This window comes from Phyllobates terribilis, unplaced genomic scaffold (genome assembly GCF_046119375.1).
Source record: "Phyllobates terribilis strain yellow unplaced genomic scaffold, ASM4611937v1 Scaffold_1__5_contigs__length_1240528914, whole genome shotgun sequence".
NCBI classification, from domain to species: domain Eukaryota; kingdom Metazoa; phylum Chordata; class Amphibia; order Anura; family Dendrobatidae; genus Phyllobates; species Phyllobates terribilis.
Genome location: NW_027362761.1, coordinates 598,326,695 through 598,347,367, shown reverse-complemented (window position 1 = coordinate 598,347,367; position 20,673 = coordinate 598,326,695).

The window sequence follows — 20,673 nt, the reverse complement described above, 5'->3', positions numbered from 1 at the left end:
TCAGCGGTGACAGGAGCAGAATGGAGGAGATTCCGGCAGCTCCAGTGTAGACGGCTCAGCGGTGACAGGAGCAGAATGGAGGAGATTCCAGCAGCTCTAGTGTAGACGGCTCAGTGGTGACAGGAGCAGAATGGAGGAGATTCCGGCAGCTCCAGTGTAGACGGCTCAGCGGTGACAGGAGCAGAATGGAGGAAATTCCGGCAGCTCCAGTGTAGACGGCTCAGCGGTGACAGGAGCAGAATGGAGGAGATTCCGGCAGCTCCAGTGTAGATGGCTCAGCGGTGACAGGAGCAGAATGGAGGAGATTCCAGGAGCTCCAGTGTAGATGGCTCAGCGGTGACAGGAGCAGAATGGAGGAGATTCCAGCAGCTCCAGTGTAGACGGCTCAGCGGTGACAGGAGCAGAATGGAGGAGATTCCAGCAGCTCCAGAGTAGACGGCTCAGCGGTGACAGGAGCAGAATGGAGGAGATTCCGGCAGCTCCAGTGTAGACGGCTCAGCGGTGACTGGAGCAGAATGGAGGAGATTCCGGCAGCTCCAGTGTAGACGGCTCAGCGGTGACAGGAGCAGAATGGAGGAGATTCCGGCAGCTCCAGTGTAGACGGCTCAGCGGTGACAGGAGCAGAATGGAGGAGATTCCGGCAGCTCCAGTGTAGACGGCTCAGCGGTGACAGGAGCAGAATGGAGGAGATTCCAGCAGCTCCAGTGTAGATGGCTCAGCGGTGACAGGAGCAGAATGGAGGAGATTCCAGCAGCTCCAGTGTAGATGGCTCAGCGGTGACAGGAGCAGAATGGAGGAGATTCCAGCAGCTCCAGTGTAGATGGCTCAGCGGTGACAGGAGCAGAATGGAGGAGATTCCAGCAGCTCCAGTGTAGACGGCTCAGCGGTGACAGGAGCAGAATGGAGGAGATTCCAGCAGCTCCAGTGTAGACGGCTCAGCGGTGACAGGAGCAGAATGGAGGAGATTCCAGCAGCTCCAGAGTAGACGGCTCAGCGGTGACAGGAGCAGAATGGAGGAGATTCCAGCAGCTCCAGTGTAGACGGCTCAGCGGTGACAGGAGCAGAATGGAGGAGATTCCAGCAGCTCCAGTGTAGACGGCTCAGCGGTGACAGGAGCAGAATGGAGGAGATTCCAGCAGCTCCAGTGTAGACGGCTCAGCGGTGACAGGAGCAGAATGGAGGAGATTCCGCCAGCTCCAGTGTAGACGGCTCAGCGGTGACAGGAGCAGAATGGAGGAGATTCCGGCAGCTCCAGTGTAGATGGCTCAGCGGTGACAGGAGCAGAATGGAGGAGATTCCGGCAGCTCCAGTGTAGACGGCTCAGCGGTGACAGGAGCAGAATGGAGGAGATTCCGGCAGCTCCAGTGTAGACGGCTCAGCGGTGGCCGGAGCAGAATGGAGGAGATTCCAGCAGCTCCAGTGTAGACGGCTCAGCTGTGACAGGAGCAGAATGGAGGAGATTCCGGCAGCTCCAGTGTAGATGGCTCAGCAGTGACAGGAGCAGAATGGAGGAGATTCCGGCAGCTCCAGTGTAGACGGCTCAGCAGTGACAGGAGCAGAATGGAGGAGATTCCGGCAGCTCCAGTGTAGACGGCTCAGCGGTGACAGGAGCAGAATGGAGGAAATTCCTGCAGCTCCAGTGTAGACGGCTCAGCGGTGACAGGAGCAGAATGGAGGAGATTCCGGCAGCTCCAGTGTAGACGGCTCAGCGGTGACAGGAGCAGAATGGAGGAGATTCCAGCAGCTCCAGTGTAGACGGCTCAGCGGTGACAGGAGCAGAATGGAGGAGATTCCAGCAGCTCCAGTGTAGACGGCTCAGCGGTGGCCGGAGCAGAATGGAGGAGATTCCAGCAGCTCCAGTGTAGACGGCTCAGCGGTGACAGGAGCAGAATGGAGGAGATTCCAGCAGCTCCAGTGTAGACGGCTCAGCAGTGACAGGAGCAGAATGGAGGAGATTCCGGCTGCTCCAGTGTAGACGGCTCAGCAGTGACAGGAGCAGAATGGAGGAGATTCCAGCAGCTCCAGTGTAGACGGCTCAGCGGTGACAGGAGCAGAATGGAGGACATTCCGGCAACTCCAGTGTAGACGGCTCAGCAGTGACAGGAGCAGAATGGAGGAGATTCCGGCAACTCCAGTGTAGACGGCTCAGCAGTGACAGGAGCAGAATGGAGGAGATTCCGGCAGCTCCAGTGTAGACGGCTCAGCGGTGACAGGAGCAGAATGGAGGAGATTCCGGCAACTCCAGTGTAGACGGCTCAGCGGTGACAGGAGCAGAATGGAGGAGATTCCGGCAGCTCCAGTGTAGACGGCTCAGCGGTGACAGGAGCAGAATGGAGGAGATTCCGGCAGCTCCAGTGTAGACGGCTCAGCAGTGACAGGAGCAGAATGGAGGAGATTCCAGCAGCTCCAGTGTAGACGGCTCAGCAGTGACAGGAGCAGAATGGAGGAGATTCCGGCAGCTCCAGTGTAGACGGCTCAGCGGTGACAGGAGCAGAATGGAGGAGATTCCAGCAGCTCCAGTGTAGACGGCTCAGCGGTGACAGGAGCAGAATGGAGGAGATTCCGGCAGCTCCAGTGTAGACGGCTCAGCGGTGACAGGAGCAGAATGGAGGAGATTCCGGCAGCTCCTGTGTAGACGGCTCAGCAGTGACAGGAGCAGAATGGAGGAGATTCCGGCTGCTCCAGTGTAGACGGCTCAGCAGTGACAGGAGCAGAATGGAGGAGATTCCGGCAGCTCCAGTGTAGACGGCTCAGCGGTGACAGGAGCAGAATGGAGGAGATTCTGGCAGCTCCAGTGTAGACGGCTCAGCAGTGACTGGAGCAGAATGGAGGAGATTCCAGCAGCTTCAGTGTAGACGGCTCAGCGGTGACAGGAGCAGAATGGAGGAGATTCCAGGAGCTCCAGTGTAGACGGCTCAGCAGTGACAGGAGCAGAATGGAGGAGATTCCAGCAGCTCCAGTGTAGACGGCTCAACAGTCACAGGAGCAGAATGGAGGAGATTCCAGGAGCTCCAGTGTAGACGGCTCAGCAGTGACAGGAGCAGAATGGAGGAGATTCCAGGAGCTCCAGTGTAGACCGCTCAGCGTTGACAGGAGCAGAATGGAGGAGATTCATGGAGCTCCAGTGTAGACGGCTCAGCAGTGACAGGAGCAGAATGGAGGAGATTCCATCAGCTCCAGTGTAGACGGCTCAGCGGTGACAGGAGCAGAATGGAGGAGATTCCAGGAGCTCCAGTGTAGACGGCTCAGCGGTGATAGGAGCAGAATGGAGGAGATTCCAGCAGCTCCAGTGTAGACGGCTCAGCGGTGACAGGAGCAGAATGGAGGAGATTCCAGGAGCTCCAGTGTAGACGGCTCAGCGGTGACAGGAGCAGAATGGAGGAGATTCCAGCAGCTCCAGTGTAGACAGCTCAGCAGTGACAGGAGCAGAATGGAGGAGATTCCAGCAGCTCCAGTGTAGACGGCTCAGCAGTGACAGGAGCAGAATGGAGGAAATTCCAGCAGCTCCAGTGTAGACGGCTCAGCAGTGACAGGAGCAGAATGGAGGAGATTCCAGGAGCTCCAGTGTAGACGGCTCAGCGGTGTCAGGAGCAGAATGGAGGAGATTCCAGCAGCTCCAGTGTAGACGGCTCAGCGGTGACAGGAGCAGAATGGAGGAGATTCCAGGAGCTCCAGTGTAGACGGCTCAGCAGTGACAGGAGCAGAATGGAGGAAATTCCAGCAGCTCCAGTGTAGACGGCTCAGCATTGACAGGAGCAGAATGAAGGAGATTCCAGGAGCTCCAGTGTAGACGGCTCAGCGGTGACAGGAGCAGAATGGAGGAGAATCCAGCAGCTCCAGTGTAGACCGCTCAGCGGTGACAGGAGCAGAATGGAGGAGATTCCGGCAGCTCCTGTGTAGACGGCTCAGCGGTGACAGGAGCAGAATGGAGGAGATTCCGGCAGCTCCTGTGTAGACGTTTCAGCAGTGACAGGAGCAGAATGGTGGAGATTCCAGCAGCTCCAGTGTAGACGGCTCAGCGGTGACAGGAGCAAAATGGAGGAGATTCCAGCAGCTCCAGTGTAGACGGCTCAGCGGTGACAGGAGCAGAATGGAGGAGATTCCAGGAGCTCCAGTGTAGACCGCTCAGCGGTGACAGGAGCAGAATGGAGGAGATTCCGGCAGCTCCAGTGCAGACGGCTCATCGGTGACAGGAGCAGAATGGAGGAGATTCCAGCAGCTCCAGTGTAGACGGCTCAGCGGTGACAGGAGCAGAATGGAGGAGATTCCAGCAGCTCCAGTGTAGACGGCTCAGCCGTGACAGGAGCAGAATGGAGGAGATTCCGGCAGCTCCAGTGTAGACGGCTCAGCGGTGACAGGAGCAGAATGGAGGAGATTCCTGCAGCTCCAGTGTAGACGGCTCAGCGGTGACAGGAGCAGAATGGAGGAGTTTCCGGCAGCTTCAGTGTAGACGGCTCATCGGTGACAGGAGCAGAATGGAGGAGATTCCAGCAGCTCCAGTGTAGACGGCTCAGCGGTGACAGGAGCAGAATGGAGGAGATTCCAGCAGCTCCAGTGTAGACAGCTCAGCGGTGACAGGAGCAGAATGGAGGAGATTCCAGCAGCTCCAGTGCAGACGGCTCAGCGGTGACAGGAGCAGAATGGAGGAGATTCCGGCAGCTCCAGTGTAGACGGCTCAGCGGTGACAGGAGCAGAATGGAGGAGATTCCGGCAGCTCCAGTGTAGACGGCTCAGCGGTGACAGGAGCAGAATGGAGGAGATTCCAGCAGCTCCAGTGTAGACGGCTCAGCGGTGACAGGAGCAGAATGGAGGAGATTCCAGCAGCTCCAGTGTAGATGGCTCAGCGGTGACTGGAGCAGAATGGAGGAGATTCCAGCAGCTCCAGTGTAGACGGCTCAGCGGTGACTGGAGCAGAATGGAGGAGATTCCGGCAGCTCCAGTGTAGACGGCTCAGCGGTGACAGGAGCAGAATGTAGGAGATTCCGGCAGCTCCAGTGTAGACGGCTCAGCGGTGACAGGAGCAGAATGGAGGAGATTCCAGCAGCTCCAGTGTAGACGGCTCAGCGGTGACAGGAGCAGAATGGAGGAGATTCCAGCAGCTCCAGTGTAGATGGCTCAGCGGTGACTGGAGCAGAATGGAGGAGATTCCAGCAGCTCCAGTGTAGACGGCTCAGCGGTGACAGGAGCAGAATGGAGGAGATTCCAGCAGCTCCAGTGTAGATGGCTCAGCGGTGACAGGAGCAGAATGGAGGAGATTCCAGCAGCTCCAGTGTAGATGGCTCAGCGGTGACTGGAGCAGAATGGAGGAGATTCCAGCAGCTCCAGTGTAGACGGCTCAGCGGTGACAGGAGCAGAATGGAGGAGATTCCAGCAGCTCCAGTGTAGACGGCTCAGCGGTGACAGGAGCAGAATGGAGGAGATTCCAGCAGCTCCCGTGTAGACGGCTCAGCGGTGACTGGAGCAGAATGGAGGAGATTCCAGCAGCTCCAGTGTAGATGGCTCAGCGGTGACAGGAGCAGAATGGAGGAGATTCCGGCATCTCCAGTGTAGACGGCTCAGCGGTGACAGGAGAAGAATGGAGGAGATTCCGGCAGCTCCAGTGTAGACGGCTCAGCGGTGACAGGAGCAGAATGGAGGAGATTCCGGCAGCTCCAGTGTAGACGGCTCAGCGGTGACAGGAGCAGAATGGAGGAGATTCCGGCAGCTCCAGTGTAGACGGCTCAGCGGTGACAGGAGCAGAATGGAGGAGATTCCGGCAGCTCCACTGTAGACGGCTCAGCGGTGACAGGAGAAGAATGGAGGAGATTCCGGCAGCTCCAGTGTAGACGGCTCAGCGGAGACAGGAGCAGAATGGAGGAGATTCCGGCAGCTCCAGTGTAGACGGCTCAGCGGTGACAGGAGCAGAATGGAGGAGATTCCGGCAGCTCCAGTGTAGACGGCTCAGCGGTGACAGGAGCAGAATGAAGGAGATTCCAGCAGCTCCAGTGTAGACGGCTCAGCGGTGACCGGAGCAGAATGGAGGAGATTCCAGCAGCTCCAGTGTAGACGGCTCAGCGGTGACCGGAGCAGAATGGAGGAGATTCCAGCAGCTCCAGTGTAGACGGCTCAGCGGTGACAGGAGCAGAATGGAGGAGATTCCAGCAGCTCCAGTGTAGACGGCTCAGCGGTGACAGGAGCAGAATGGAGGAGATTCCAGCAGCTCCAGTGTAGACGGCTCAGCGGTGACAGGAGCAGAATGGAGGAGATTCCGGCAGCTCCAGTGTAGACGGCTCAGCGGTGACAGGAGCAGAATGGAGGAGATTCCGGCAGCTCCATTGTAGACGGCTCAGCGGTGACAGGAGCAGAATGTAGGAGATTCCGGCAGCTCAAGTGTAGACGGCTCAGCGGTGACTGGAGCAGAATGGAGGAGATTCCGGCAGCTCCAGTGTAGACGGCTCAGCCGTGACAGGATCAGAATGGAGGAGATTCCGGCAGCTCCAGTGTAGACGGCTCAGCGGTGACAGGATCAGAATGGAGGAGATTCCCGCAGCTCCAGTGTAGACGGCTCAGCGGTGAAAGGAGCAGAATGGAGGAGATTCCGGCAGCTCCAGTGTAGACGGCTCATCGGTGACAGGAGCAGAATGGAGGAGATTCCAGCAGCTCCAGTGTAGACGGCTCAACGGTGACTGGAGCAGAATGGAGGAGATTCCGGCAGCTCCAGTGTAGACGGCTCAGCGGTGACAGGAGCAGAATGGAGGAGATTCCGGCAGCTCCAGTGTAGACGGCTCAGCGGTGACAGGAGCAGAATGGAGGAGATTCCAGCAGCTCCAGTGTAGACGGCTCGGCGGTGACAGGAGCAGATTGGAGGAGATTCCGGCAGCTCCAGTGTAGGCGGCTCAGCCGTGACAGTTGCAGAATGGAGGAGATTCCGGCAGCTCCAGTGTAGACGACTCAGCGGTGACAGGAGCAGATTGGAGGAGATTCTTGCAGCTCCAGTGTAGACGGCTCAGCCGTGACAGTTGCAGAATGTAGGAGATTGCGGCAGCTCCAGTGTAGACGGCTCAGCCGTGACAGGAGCGGAATGGAGGAGATTCCAGCAGCTCCAGTGTAGATGGCTCAGCCGTGACAGGAGCAGAATGGAGGAGATTCCAGCAGCTCCAGTGTAGATGGCTCAGCGGTGACAGGAGCAGAATGGAGGAGATTCCGGCAGCTCCAGTGTAGACGGCTCAGCAGTGACAGGAGCAGAATGGAGGAGATTCCAGCAGCTCCAGTGTAGACGGCTCAGCGGTGACAGGAGCAGAATGGAGGAGATTCCAGCAGCTCCAGTGTAGACGGCTCAGCGGTGACTGGAGCAGAATGGAGGAGATTCCAGCAGCTCCAGTGTAGATGGCTCAGCGGTGACAGGAGCAGAATGGAGGAGATTCCGGCATCTCCAGTGTAGACGGCTCAGCGGTGACAGGAGAAGAATGGAGGAGATTCCGGCAGCTCCAGTGTAGACGGCTCAGCGGTGACAGGAGCAGAATGGAGGAGATTCCGGCAGCTCCAGTGTAGACGGCTCAGCGGTGACAGGAGCAGAATGGAGGAGATTCCGGCAGCTCCAGTGTAGACGGCTCAGCGGTGACAGGAGCAGAATGGAGGAGATTCCGGCAGCTCCAGTGTAGACGGCTCAGCGGTGACAGGAGAAGAATGGAGGAGATTCCGGCAGCTCCAGTGTAGACGGCTCAGCGGAGACAGGAGCAGAATGGAGGAGATTCCGGCAGCTCCAGTGTAGACGGCTCAGCGGTGACAGGAGCAGAATGGAGGAGATTCCGGCAGCTCCAGTGTAGACGGCTCAGCGGTGACAGGAGCAGAATGGAGGAGATTCCAGCAGCTCCAGTGTAGACGGCTCAGCGGTGACCGGAGCAGAATGGAGGAGATTCCAGCAGCTCCAGTGTAGACGGCTCAGCGGTGACCGGAGCAGAATGGAGGAGATTCCAGCAGCTCCAGTGTAGACGGCTCAGCGGTGACAGGAGCAGAATGGAGGAGATTCCAGCAGCTCCAGTGTAGACGGCTCAGCGGTGACAGGAGCAGAATGGAGGAGATTCCGGCAGCTCCAGTGTAGACGGCTCAGCGGTGACAGGAGCAGAATGGAGGAGATTCCGGCAGCTCCAGTGTAGACGGCTCAGCGGTGACAGGAGCAGAATGGAGGAGATTCCGGCAGCTCCAGTGTAGACGGCTCAGCGGTGACAGGAGCAGAATGGAGGAGATTCCGGCAGCTCCATTGTAGACGGCTCAGCGGTGACAGGAGCAGAATGTAGGAGATTCCGGCAGCTCCAGTGTAGACGGCTCAGCGGTGACTGGAGCAGAATGGAGGAGATTCCGGCAGCTCCAGTGTAGACGGCTCAGCCGTGACAGGATCAGAATGGAGGAGATTCCGGCAGCTCCAGTGTAGACGGCTCAGCGGTGACAGGATCAGAATGGAGGAGATTCCCGCAGCTCCAGTGTAGACGGCTCAGCGGTGAAAGGAGCAGAATGGAGGAGATTCCGGCAGCTCCAGTGTAGACGGCTCATCGGTGACAGGAGCAGAATGGAGGAGATTCCAGCAGCTCCAGTGTAGACGGCTCAACGGTGACTGGAGCAGAATGGAGGAGATTCCGGCAGCTCCAGTGTAGACGGCTCAGCGGTGACAGGAGCAGAATGGAGGAGATTCCGGCAGCTCCAGTGTAGACGGCTCAGCGGTGACAGGAGCAGAATGGAGGAGATTCCAGCAGCTCCAGTGTAGACGGCTCGGCGGTGACAGGAGCAGATTGGAGGAGATTCCGGCAGCTCCAGTGTAGGCGGCTCAGCCGTGACAGTTGCAGAATGGAGGAGATTCCGGCAGCTCCAGTGTAGACGACTCAGCGGTGACAGGAGCAGATTGGAGGAGATTCTTGCAGCTCCAGTGTAGACGGCTCAGCCGTGACAGTTGCAGAATGTAGGAGATTGCGGCAGCTCCAGTGTAGACGGCTCAGCCGTGACAGGAGCGGAATGGAGGAGATTCCAGCAGCTCCAGTGTAGATGGCTCAGCCTTGACAGGAGCAGAATGGAGGAGATTCCAGCAGCTCCAGTGTAGATGGCTCAGCGGTGACAGGAGCAGAATGGAGGAGATTCCGGCAGCTCCAGTGTAGACGGCTCAGCAGTGACAGGAGCAGAATGGAGGAGATTCCAGCAGCTCCAGTGTAGACGGCTCAGCGATGACAGGAGCAGAATGGAGGAGTTTCCGGCAGCTCCAGTGTAGACGGCTCAGCGGTGACAGGAGCAGAATGGAGGAGATTCCGGCAGCTCCAGTGTAGACGGCTCAGCGGTGACAGGAGCAGAATGGAGGAGATTCCAGCAGCTCCAGTGTAGACGGCTCAGCGGTGACAGGAGCAGAATGGAGGAGATTCCGGTAGCTCCAGTGTAGACGGCTCAGCGGTGACAGGAGCAGAATGGAGGAGATTCCGGCAGCTCCAGTGTAGACGGCTCAGTGGTGACAGGAGCAGAATGGAGGAGATTCCGGCAACTCCAGTGTAGACGGCTCAGCGGTGACAGGAGCAGAATGGAGGAGATTCCGGCAGCTCCAGTGTAGACGGCTCAGTAGTGACAGGAGCAGAATGGAGGAGATTCCCTCAGCTCCAGTGTAGACGGCTCAGCGGTGACAGAAGCAGAATGGAGGAGATTCCGTGAGTTCCAGAGTAGACGGCTCAGCAGTGACAGGAGCAGAATAAAGGAGATTCCAGCAGCTTCTGTGTAGACGGCTCAGCAGTGACAGGAGCAGAATTGAGGAGATTCCGGGAGCTCCAGTTTAGACGGTTCAGCGGTGACAGGAGCAGAATGGAGGAGATTCCAGCCGCTCCTGTGTAGACGGCTCAGCAGTGACAGGAGCAGAATGGAGGAGATTCCTGCAGCTCCAGTGTAGACGGCTCAGCGGTGACAGGAGCAGAATGGAGGAGATTCCTGCAGCTCCTGTGTAGACGGCTCAGCTGTGACAGGAGAAGAATGGAGGAGATTCCAGCAGCTCCAGTGTAGACGGAACAGCAGTGACAGGAGCAGAATGCAGGAGATTCCAGCAGCTCCAGTGTAGACGGCTCAGCGGTGACAGGAGCAGAATGAAGGCGATTCCAGCAGCTCCAGTGTAGACGGCTCAGTGGTGACAGGAGCAGAATGGAGGAGATTCCGGCAGCTCCAGTGTAGATGGCTCAGCGGTGACAGGAGCAAAATGGAGGAGATTCCAGCAGCTCCAGTCTAGACGGCTCAGCCGTGACAGGAGCAGAATGGAGGAGATTCCAGCGGCTCCAGTGTAGACGGCTCAGCGGTGACAGGAGCAGAATGGAGGAGATTCCAGCAGCTCCAGTGTAGACGGCTCAGTGGTGACAGGAGCAGAATGGAGGAGATTCCAGCAGCTCTAGTGTAGACGGCTTAGCGGTGACAGGAGCAGAATGGAGGAGATTCCAGCAGCTCCAGTGTAGACGGCTCAGCGGTGACAGAAGCAGAATGGAGGAGATTCCGTGAGTTCCAGAGTAGACGGCTCAGCAGTGACAGGAGCAGAATGAAGGAGATTCCAGCAGCTCCTGTGTAGACGGCTCAGCAGTGACAGGAGCAGAATTGAGGAGATTCCGGGAGCTCCAGTGTAGACGGTTCAGCGGTGACAGGAGCAGAATGGAGGAGATTCCAGCCGCTCCTGTGTAGACGGCTCAGCAGTGACAGGAGAAGAATGGAGGAGATTCTAGCAGCTCCAGTGTAGACGGCTCAGTGGTGACAGGAGCAGAATGGAGGAGATTCCAGCAGCTCTAGTGTAGACGGCTTAGCGGTGACAAGAGCAGAATGGAGGAGATTCCGGCTGCTCCAGTGTAGACGGCTCAGCGGTGACAGGAGCAGAATGGAGGAGATTTCAGCAGGCCCAGTGTAGACGGTTCAGCGGTGACAGGAGCAGAATGGAGGAGATTCCGGCAGCTCCAGTGTAGACGGCTCAGCGGTGACAGGAGCAGAATAGAGGAGATTCCGGCAGCTCCAGTGTAGACGGCTCAGCGGTGACAGGAGCAGAATGGAGGAGATTCCAGCAGCTCCAGTGTAGACAGCTCAGTGGTGACAGGAGCAGAATGGAGCAGATTCCGGCAGCTCCAGTGTAGACGGCTCAGCGGTGACAGGAGCAGAATGGAGGAGATTCCCTCAGCTCCAGTGTAGACGGCTCAGCGGTGACAGGAGCAGAATGGAGGAGATTCCGGGAGCTCCAGTGTAGACGGAACAGCAGTGACAGGAGCAGAATGGAGGAGATTCCAGCAGCTCCAGTGTAGACGGCTCAGCGGTGACAGGAGCAGAATGAAGGCGATTCCAGCAGCTCCAGTGTAGACGGCTCAGTGGTGACAGGAGCAGAATGGAGGAGATTCCGGCAGCTCCAGTGTAGATGGCTCAGCGGTGACAGGAGCAAAATGGAGGAGATTCCAGCAGCTCCAGTGTAGACGGCTCAGCCGTGACAGGAGCAGAATGGAGGAGATTCCAGCGGCTCCAGTGTAGACGGCTCAGCGGTGACAGGAGCAGAATGGAGGAGATTCCAGCAGCTCCAGTGTAGACGGCTCAGCGGTGACAGGAGCAGAATGGAGGAGATTCCGGCAGCTCCAGTGTAGACGGCTCAGCGGTGACAGGAGCAGAATGGAGGAGATTCCCTCAGCTTCAGTGTAGACGGCTCAGCGGTGACAGGAGCAGAATGGAGGAGTTTCCGGGAGCTCCAGTGTAGACGGCTCAGCAGTGACAGGAGCAGAATGGAGGAGATTCCAGCAGCTTCTGTGTAGACGGCTCAGCGGTGACCCGAGCAGAATGGAGGAGATTCCAGCAGCTCCAGTGTAGACGGCTCAGCAGTGACAGGAGCAGAATGGAGGAGATTCCGGGAGCTCCAGTGTAGACGGCTCAGCGGTGACAGGAGCAGAATGGAGGAGATTCCAGCAGCTCCAGTGTAGACGGCTCAGCAGTGACAGGAGCAGAATGGAGGAGATTCCACTAGCTCCAGTGTAGACGGCTCGGCGGTGACAGGAGCAGATTGGAGGAGATTCCGGCAGCTCCAGTGTAGACGACTCGGCGGTGATAGGAGCAGATTGGAGGAGATTCCGGCAGCTCCAGTGTAGACGGCTCAGCCGTGACAGTTGCAGAATGGAGGAGATTCCGGCAGCTCCAGTGTAGACGGCTCAGCGGTGACAGGAGCAGAATGGAGGAGATTCCAGCAGCTCCAGTGTAGACGGCTCAGCGGTGACTGGAGCAGAACGGAGGAGATTCCGGCAGCTCCAGTGTAGACGGCTCAGCGGTGACAGGAGCAGAATGGAGGAGATTCCAGTAGCTCCACTGTAAACGGCTCAGCGGTGACAGGAGCAGAATGGAGGAGATTCCAGTAGCTCCAGTGTAGACTGCTCGGCGGTCACAGGAGCAGAATGGAGGAGATTCCAGCAGCTCCAGTGTAGACGACTCGGCGGTGACAGGAGCAGATTGGAGGAGATTCCGGCAGCTCCAGTGTAGTCGGCTCAGCCGTGACAGTTGCAGAATGGAGGAGATTCCGGCAGCTCCAGTGTAGATGGCTCAGCCGTGACAGGAGCAGAATAGAGGAGATTCCAGCAGCTCCAGTGTAGACGGCTCAGCCGTGACAGGAGCAGAATGGAGGAGATTCCAGCAGCTCCAGTGTAGACGGCTCAGCAGTGACAGGAGCAGAATGGAGGAGATTCCGGCAGCTCCAGTGTAGACGGCTCAGCGGTGACAGGAGCAGAATGGAGGAGATTCCAGCAGCTCCAGTGTAGACGGCTCAGCGGTGACAGGTGCAGAATGGAGGAGATTCCGGCAGCTCCAGTGTAGACGGCTCAGCGGTGACAGGAGCTGAATGGAGGAGATTCCAGCAGCTCCAGTGTAGACGACTCGGCGGTGACAGGAGCAGATTGGAGGAGATTCCGGCAGCTCCAGTGTAGGCGGCTCAGCCGTGACAGTTGCAGAATGGAGGAGATTCCGGCAGCTCCAGTGTCGACGGCTCAGCGGTGACAGGAGCAGAATGGAGGAGATTCCAGCAGCTCCAGTGTAGACGGCTCAGCGGTGACAGGAGCAGAATGGAGGAGATTCCAGCAGCTCCAGTGTAGACGGCTCAGCGGTGACAGGAGCAGAATGGAGGAGATTCCAGCAGCTCCAGTGTAGACGGCTCAGCGGTGACAGGAGCAGAATGGAGGAGATTCCAGTAGCTCCAGTGTAGACGGCTCGGCGTTGACAGGAGCAGAATGTAGGAGATTCCAGCAGCTCCAGTGTAGACGACTCGGCAGTGACAGGAGTAGATTGGAGGAGATTCCGGCAGCTCCAGTGTAGACGGCTCAGCCGTGACAGTTGCCGAATGGAGGAGATTCCGGCAGCTCCAGTGTAGACGGTTCAGCCGTGACAGGAGCAGAATGGAGGAGATTCCAGCAGCTCCAGTGTAGATGGCTCAGCCGTGACAGGAGCAGAATGGAGGAGATTCCAGCAGCTCCAGTGTAGACGGCTCAGCGGTGACAGGAGCAGAATGGAGGAAATCCCGGCAGCTCCAGTGTAGACGACTCAGCAGTGACAGGAGCAGAATGGAGGAGATTCCCGGCAGCTCCAGTGTAGACGGCTCAGCGGTGACAGGAGCAGAATGGAGGAGATTCCGGCAGCTCCAGTGTAGGCGGCTCAGCGGTGACAGGAGCAAAATGGAGGAGATACCGGCAGCTCCAGTGTAGACCACTTAGCGATGACAGGAGCAGAATGGAGGAGATTCCGGCAGCTCCAGTGTAGACGGCTCAGCGGTGACAGGAGCAGAATGGAGGAGATTCCGGCAGCTCCAGTGTAGACGGCTCAGCGGTGACAGGAGCAGAATGGAGGAGATTCCGGCAGCTCCAGTGTAGACGGCTCAGCAGTGACAGGAGCAGAATGGAGGAGATTCCCTCAGCTCCAGTGTAGACGGCTCAGTGGTGACAGAAGCAGAATGGAGGAGATTCCGGGAGTTCCAGTGTAGATGGCTCAGCAGTGACAGGAGCAGAATGACGGAGATTCCAGCAGCTCCTGTGTAGACGGCTCAGCAGTGACAGGAGCAGAATTGAGGAGTTTCCGGGAGCTCCAGTGTAGACGGTTCAGCGGTGACAGGAGCAGAATGGAGGAGATTCCAGCCGCTCCTGTGTAGACGGCTCAGCAGTGACAGGAGCAGAATGAAGGAGATTCCTGCAGCTCCAGTGTAGACGGCTCAGCGGTGACAGGAGCAGAATGGAGGAGATTCCTGCAGCTCCTGTGTAGATGGCTCAGCTGTGACAGGAGAAGAATGGAGGAGATTCCAGCAGCTCCAGTGTAGACGGAACAGCAGTGAGAGGAGCAGAATGCAGGAGATTTCAGCAGCTCCAGTGTAGACAGCTCAGCGGTGACAGGAGCAGAATGAAGGCGATTCCAGCAGCTCCAGTGTAGACGGCTCAGTGGTGACAGGAGCAGAATGGAGGAGATTCCGGCAGCTCCAGTGTAGATGGCTCAGCGGTGACAGGAGCAAAATGGAGGAGATTCCAGCAGCTCCAGTCTAGACGGCTCAGCCGTGACAGGAGCAGAATGGAGGAGATTCCAGCGGCTCCAGTGTAGACGGCTCAGCGGTGACAGGAGCAGAATGGAGGAGATTCCAGCAGCTCCAGTGTAGACGGCTCAGTGGTGACAGGAGCAGAATGGAGGAGATTCCAGCAGCTCTAGTGTAGACGGCTTAGCGGTGACAAGAGCAGAATGGAGGAGATTCCGGCTGCTCCAGTGTAGACGGCTCAGCGGTGACAGGAGCAGAATGGAGGAGATTTCAGCAGGCCCAGTGTAGACGGCTCAGCGGTGACAGGAGCAGAATGGAGGAGATTCCGGTAGCTCCAGTGTAGACGGCTCAGCGGTGACAGGAGCAGAATGGAGGAGATTCCGGCAGCTCCAGTGTAGACGGCTCAGCGGTGACAGGAGCAGAATGGAGGAGATTCCAGCAGCTCCAGTGTAGACAGCTCAGTGGTGACAGGAGCAGAATGGAGCAGATTCCGGCAGCTCCAGTGTAGACGGCTCAGCGGTGACAGGAGCAGAATGGAGGAGATTCCCTCAGCTCCAGTGTAGACGGCTCAGCGGTGACAGGAGCAAAATGGAGGAGATTCCGGGAGCTCCAGTGTAGACGGAACAGCAGTGACAGGAGCAGAATGGAGGAGATTCCAGCAGCTCCAGTGTAGACGGCTCAGCGGTGACAGGAGCAGAATGAAGGCGATTCCAGCAGCTCCAGTGTAGACGGCTCAGTGGTGACAGGAGCAGAATGGAGGAGATTCCGGCAGCTCCAGTGTAGATGGCTCAGCGGTGACAGGAGAAGAAGGGAGGAGATTCCGGCAGCTCCAGTGTAGACGGCTCAGCGGTGACAGGAGCAAAATGGAGGAGATTCCAGCAGCTCCAGTGTAGACGGCTCAGCCGTGACAGGAGCAGAATGGAGGAGATTCCAGCGGCTCCAGTGTAGACGGCTCAGCGGTGACAGGAGCAGAATGGAGGAGATTCCAGCAGCTCCAGTGTAGACGGCTCAGTGGTGACAGGAGCAGAATGGAGGAGATTCCAGCAGCTCTAGTGTAGACGGCTTAGCGGTGACAAGAGCAGAATGGAGGAGTTTCCGGCTGCTCCAGTGTAGACGGCTCAGCGGTGACAGGAGCAGAATGGAGGAGATTTCAGCAGGCCCAGTGTAGACGGCTCAGCGGTGACAGGAGCAGAATGGAGGAGATTCCGGCAGCTCCAGTGTAGACGGCTCAGCGGTGACAGGAGCAGAATGGAGGAGATTCCGGCAGCTCCAGTGTAGACGGCTCAGCGGTGACAGGAGCAGATTGGAGGAGATTCCAGCAGCTCCAGTGTAGACAGCTCAGTGGTGACAGGAGCAGAATGGAGCAGATTCCGGCAGCTCCAGTGTAGACGGCTCAGCGGTGACAGGAGCAGAATGGAGGAGATTCCGGCAGCTCCAGTGTACACGGCTCAGCGGTGACAGGAGCAGAATGGAGGAGATTCCCTCAGCTCCAGTGTAGACGGCTCAGCGGTGACCAGAGCAGAATGGAGGAGTTTCCGGGAGCTCCAGTGTAGACGGCTCAGCAGTGACAGGAGCAGAATGGAGGAGATTCCAGCAGCTTCTGTGTAGACGGCTCAGCGGTGACCCGAGCAGAATGGAGGAGATTCCAGCAGCTCCAGTGTAGACGGCTCAGCAGTGACAGGAGCAGAATGGAGGAGATTCCGGGAGCTCCAGTGTAGACGGCTCAGCGGTGACAGGAGCAGAATGGAGGAGATTCCAGCAGCTCCAGTGTAGACGGCTCAGCAGTGACAGGAGCAGAATGGAGGAGATTCCACTAGCTCCAGTGTAGACGGCTCGGCGGTGACAGGAGCAGATTGGAGGAGATTCCGGCAGCTCCAGTGTAGACGACTCGGCGGTGACAGGAGCAGATTGGAGGAGATTCCGGCAGCTCCAGTGTAGACGGCTCAGCCGTGACAGTTGCAGAATGGAGGAGATTCCGGCAGCTCCAGTGTAGACGGCTCAGCGGTGACAGGAGCAGAATGGAGGAGATTCCAGCAGCTCCAGTGTAGACGGCTCAGCGGTGACTGGAGCAGAATGGAGGAGATTCCGGCAGCTCCAGTGTAGACGGCTCAGCGGTGACAGGAGCAGAATGGAGGAGATTCCAGTAGCTCCACTGTAAACGGCTCAGCGGTGACAGGAGCAGAATGGAGGAGATTCCAGTAGCTCCAGTGTAGACTGCTCGGCGGTCACAGGAGCAGAATGGAGGAGATTCCAGCAGCTCCAGTGTAAACGACTCGGCGGTGACAGGAGCAGATTGGAGGAGATTCCGGCAGCTCCAGTGTAGACGGCTCAGCCGTGACAGTTGCAGAATGGAGGAGATTCCGGCAGCTCCAGTGTAGATGGCTCAGCCGTGACAGGAGCAGAATAGAGGAGATTCCAGCAGCTCCAGTGTAGACGGCTCAGCCGTGACAGGAGCAGAATGGAGGAGATTCCAGCCGCTCCAGTGTAGACGGCTCAGCAGTGACAGGAGCAGAATGGAGGAGATTCCGGCAGCTCCAGTGTAGACGGCTCAGCGGTGACAGGAGCAGAATGGAGGAGATTCCCGGCAGCTCCAGTGTAGACGGCTCAGCGGTGACAGGAGCAGAATGGAGGAGATTCCGGCAGCTCCAGTGTAGGCGGCTCAGCGGTGACAGGAGCAAAATGGAGGAGATACCGGCAGCTCCAGTGTAGACCACTTAGCGATGACAGGAGCAGAATGGAGGAGATTCCGGCAGCTCCAGTGTAGACGGCTCAGCGGTGACAGGAGCAGAATGGAGGAGATTCCGGCAGCTCCAGTGTAGACGGCTCAGCGGTGACAGGAGCAGAATGGAGGAGATTCCGGCAGCTCCAGTGTAGACGGCTCAGCAGTGACAGGAGCAGAATGGAGGAGATTCCCTCAGCTCCAGTGTAGACGGCTCAGCGGTGACAGAAGCAGAATGGAGGAGATTCCGGGAGTTCCAGTGTAGACTGCTCAGCAGTGACAGGAGCAGAATGAAGGAGATTCCAGCAGCTCCTGTGTAGACGGCTCAGCAGTGACAGGAGCAGAATTGAGGAGATTCCGGGAGCTCCAGTGTAGACGGTTCAGCGGTGACAGGAGCAGAATGGAGGAGATTCCAGCCGCTCCTGTGTAGACGGCTCAGCAGTGACAGGAGCAGAATGAAGGAGATTCCTGCAGCTCCAGTGTAGACGGCTCAGCCGTGACAGGAGCAGAATGGAGGAGATTCCAGCGGCTCCAGTGTAGACGGCTCAGCGGTGACAGGAGCAGAATGGAGGAGATTCCAGCAGCTCCAGTATAGACGGCTCAGTGGTGACAGGAACAGAATGGAGGAGATTCCAGCAGCTCTAGTGTAGACGGCTTAGCGGTGACAAGAGCAGAATGGAGGAGATTCCGGCTGCTCCAGTGTAGACGGCTCAGCGGTGACAGGAGCAGAATGGAGGAGATTTCAGCAGGCCCAGTGTAGACGGCTCAGCGGTGACAGGAGCAGAATGGAGGAGATTCCGGCAGCTCCAGTGTAGACGGCTCAGCGGTGACAGGAGCAGAATGGAAGAGATTCCGGCAGCTCCAGTGTAGACGGCTCAGCGGTGACAGGAGCAGAATGGAGGAGATTCCAGCAGCTCCAGTGTAGACAGCTCAGTGGTGACAGGAGCAGAATGGAGCAGATTCCGGCAGCTCCAGTGTAGACGGCTCAGCGGTGACAGGAGCAGAATGGAGGAGATTCCGTCAGCTCCAGTGTAGACGGCTCAGCGGTGACAGGAGCAGAATGGAGGAGATTCCGGGAGCTCCAGTGTAGACGGAACAGCAGTGACAGTAGCAGAATGGAGGAGATTCCAGCAGCTCCAGTGTAGACGGCTCAGCGGTGACAGGAGCAGAATGAAGGCGATTCCAGCAGCTCCAGTGTAGACGGCTCAGTGGTGACAGGAGCAGAATGGAGGAGATTCCGGCAGCTCCAGTGTAGATGGCTCAGCGGTGACAGGAGCAAAATGGAGGAGATTCCAGCAGCTCCAGGGTAGACGGCTCAGCCGTGACAGGAGCAGAATGGAGGAGATTCCAGCGGCTCCAGGGTAGACGGCTCAGCCGTGACAGGAGCAGAATGGAGGAGATTCCAGCAGCTCCAGTGTAGACGGCTCAGCGGTGACAGGAGCAGAATGGAGGAGATTCCAGCAGCTCCAGTGTAGACGGCTCAGCGGTGACAGGAGAAGAATGGAGGAGATTCCGGCAGCTCCAGTGTAGACGGCTCAGCAGTGACAGGAGCAGAATGGAGGAGATTCCAGCAGCTCCAGTGTAGACGGCTCAGCAGTGACAGGAGCAGAATGGAGGAGATTCCGGCAGCTCCAGTGTAGACGGCTCAGCGGTGACAGGAGCAGAATGGAGGAGATTCCGGCAGCTCCAGTGTAGACGGCTCAGCAGTGACAGGAGCAGAATGGAGGAGATTCCGGCAGCTCCAGTGTAGATGGCTCAGCAGTGACAGGAGCAGAATGGAGGAGATTCCGGCAGCTCCAGTGTAGACAGCTCAGCGGTGACAGGAGCAGAATGGAGGAGATTCCAGCAGCTCCAGTGTAGATGGCTCAGCGGTGACAGGAGAAGAATAGAGGAGATTCCGGCAGCTCCAGTGTAGACGGCTCAGTAGTGACAGGAGCAGAATGGAGGAGATTCCAGCAGCTCCAGTGTAGACGGCTCAGCAGTGACAGGAGCAGAATGGAGGAGATTCCGGCAGCTCCAGTGTAGACGGCTCAGCGGTGACAGGAGCAGAATGGAGGAGATTCCGGCAGCTCCAGTGTAGACGGAACAGCAGTGACAGGAGCAGAATGCAGGAGATTCCAGCAGCTCCAGTGTAGACGGCTCAGCGGTGACAGGAGCAGAATGAAGGCGATTCCAGCAGCTCCAGTGTAGACGGCTCAGTGGTGACAGGAGCAGAATGGAGGAGATTCCGGCAGCTCCAGTGTAGATGGCTCAGCGGTGACAGGAGCAAAATGGAGGAGATTCCAGCAGCTCCAGTCTAGACGGCTCAGCCGTGACAGGAGCAGAATGGAGGAGATTCCAGCGGCTCCAGTGTAGACGGCTCAGCGGTGACAGGAGCAGAATGGAGGAGATTCCAGCAGCTCCAGTGTAGACGGCTCAGTGGTGACAGGAGCAGAATGGAGGAGATTCCAGCAGCTCTAGTGTAGACGGCTTAGCGGTGACAGGAGCAGAATGGAGGAGATTCCAGCAGCTCCAGTGTAGACGGCTCAGCGGTGACAGAAGCAGAATGGAGGAGATTCCGTGAGTTCCAGAGTAGACGGCTCAGCAGTGACAGGAGCAGAATGAAGGAGATTCCAGCAGCTCCTGTGTAGACGGCTCAGCAGTGACAGGAGCAGAATTGAGGAGATTCCGGGAGCTCCAGTGTAGACGGTTCAGCGGTGACAGGAGCAGAATGGAGGAGATTCCAGCCGCTCCGGTGTAGACGGCTCAGCAGTGACAGGAGCAGAATGGAGGAGATTCCTGCAGCTCCAGTGTAGACGGCTCAGCGGTGACAGGAGCAGAATGGAGGAGATTCCTGCAGCTCCTGTGTAGACGGCTCAGCTGTGACAGGAGAAGAATGGAGGAGATTCTAGCAGCTCCAGTGTAGACGGCTCAGTGGTGACAGGAGCAGAATGGAGGAGATTCCAGCAGCTCTAGTGTAGACGGCTTAGCGGTGACAAGAGCAGAATGGAGGAGATTCCGGCTGCTCCAGTGTAGATGGCTCAGCGGTGACAGGAGCAGAATGGAGGAGATTTCAGCAGGCCCAGTGTAGACGGTTCAGCGGTGACAGGAGCAGAATGGAGGAGATTCCGGCAGCTCCAGTGTAGACGGCTCAGCGGTGACAGGAGCAGAATGGAGGAGATTCCGGCAGCTCCAGTGTAGACGGCTCAGCGGTGACAGGAGCAGAATGGAGGAGATTCCAGCAGCTCCAGTGTAGACAGCTCAGTGGTGACAGGAGCAGAATGGAGCAGATTCCGGCAGCTCCAGTGTAGACGGCTCAGCGGTGACAGGAGCAGAATGGAGGAGATTCCCTCAGCTCCAGTGTAGACGGCTCAGCGGTGACAGGAGCAGAATGGAGGAGATTCCGGGAGCTCCAGTGTAGACGGAACAGCAGTGACAGGAGCAGAATGGAGGAGATTCCAGCAGCTCCAGT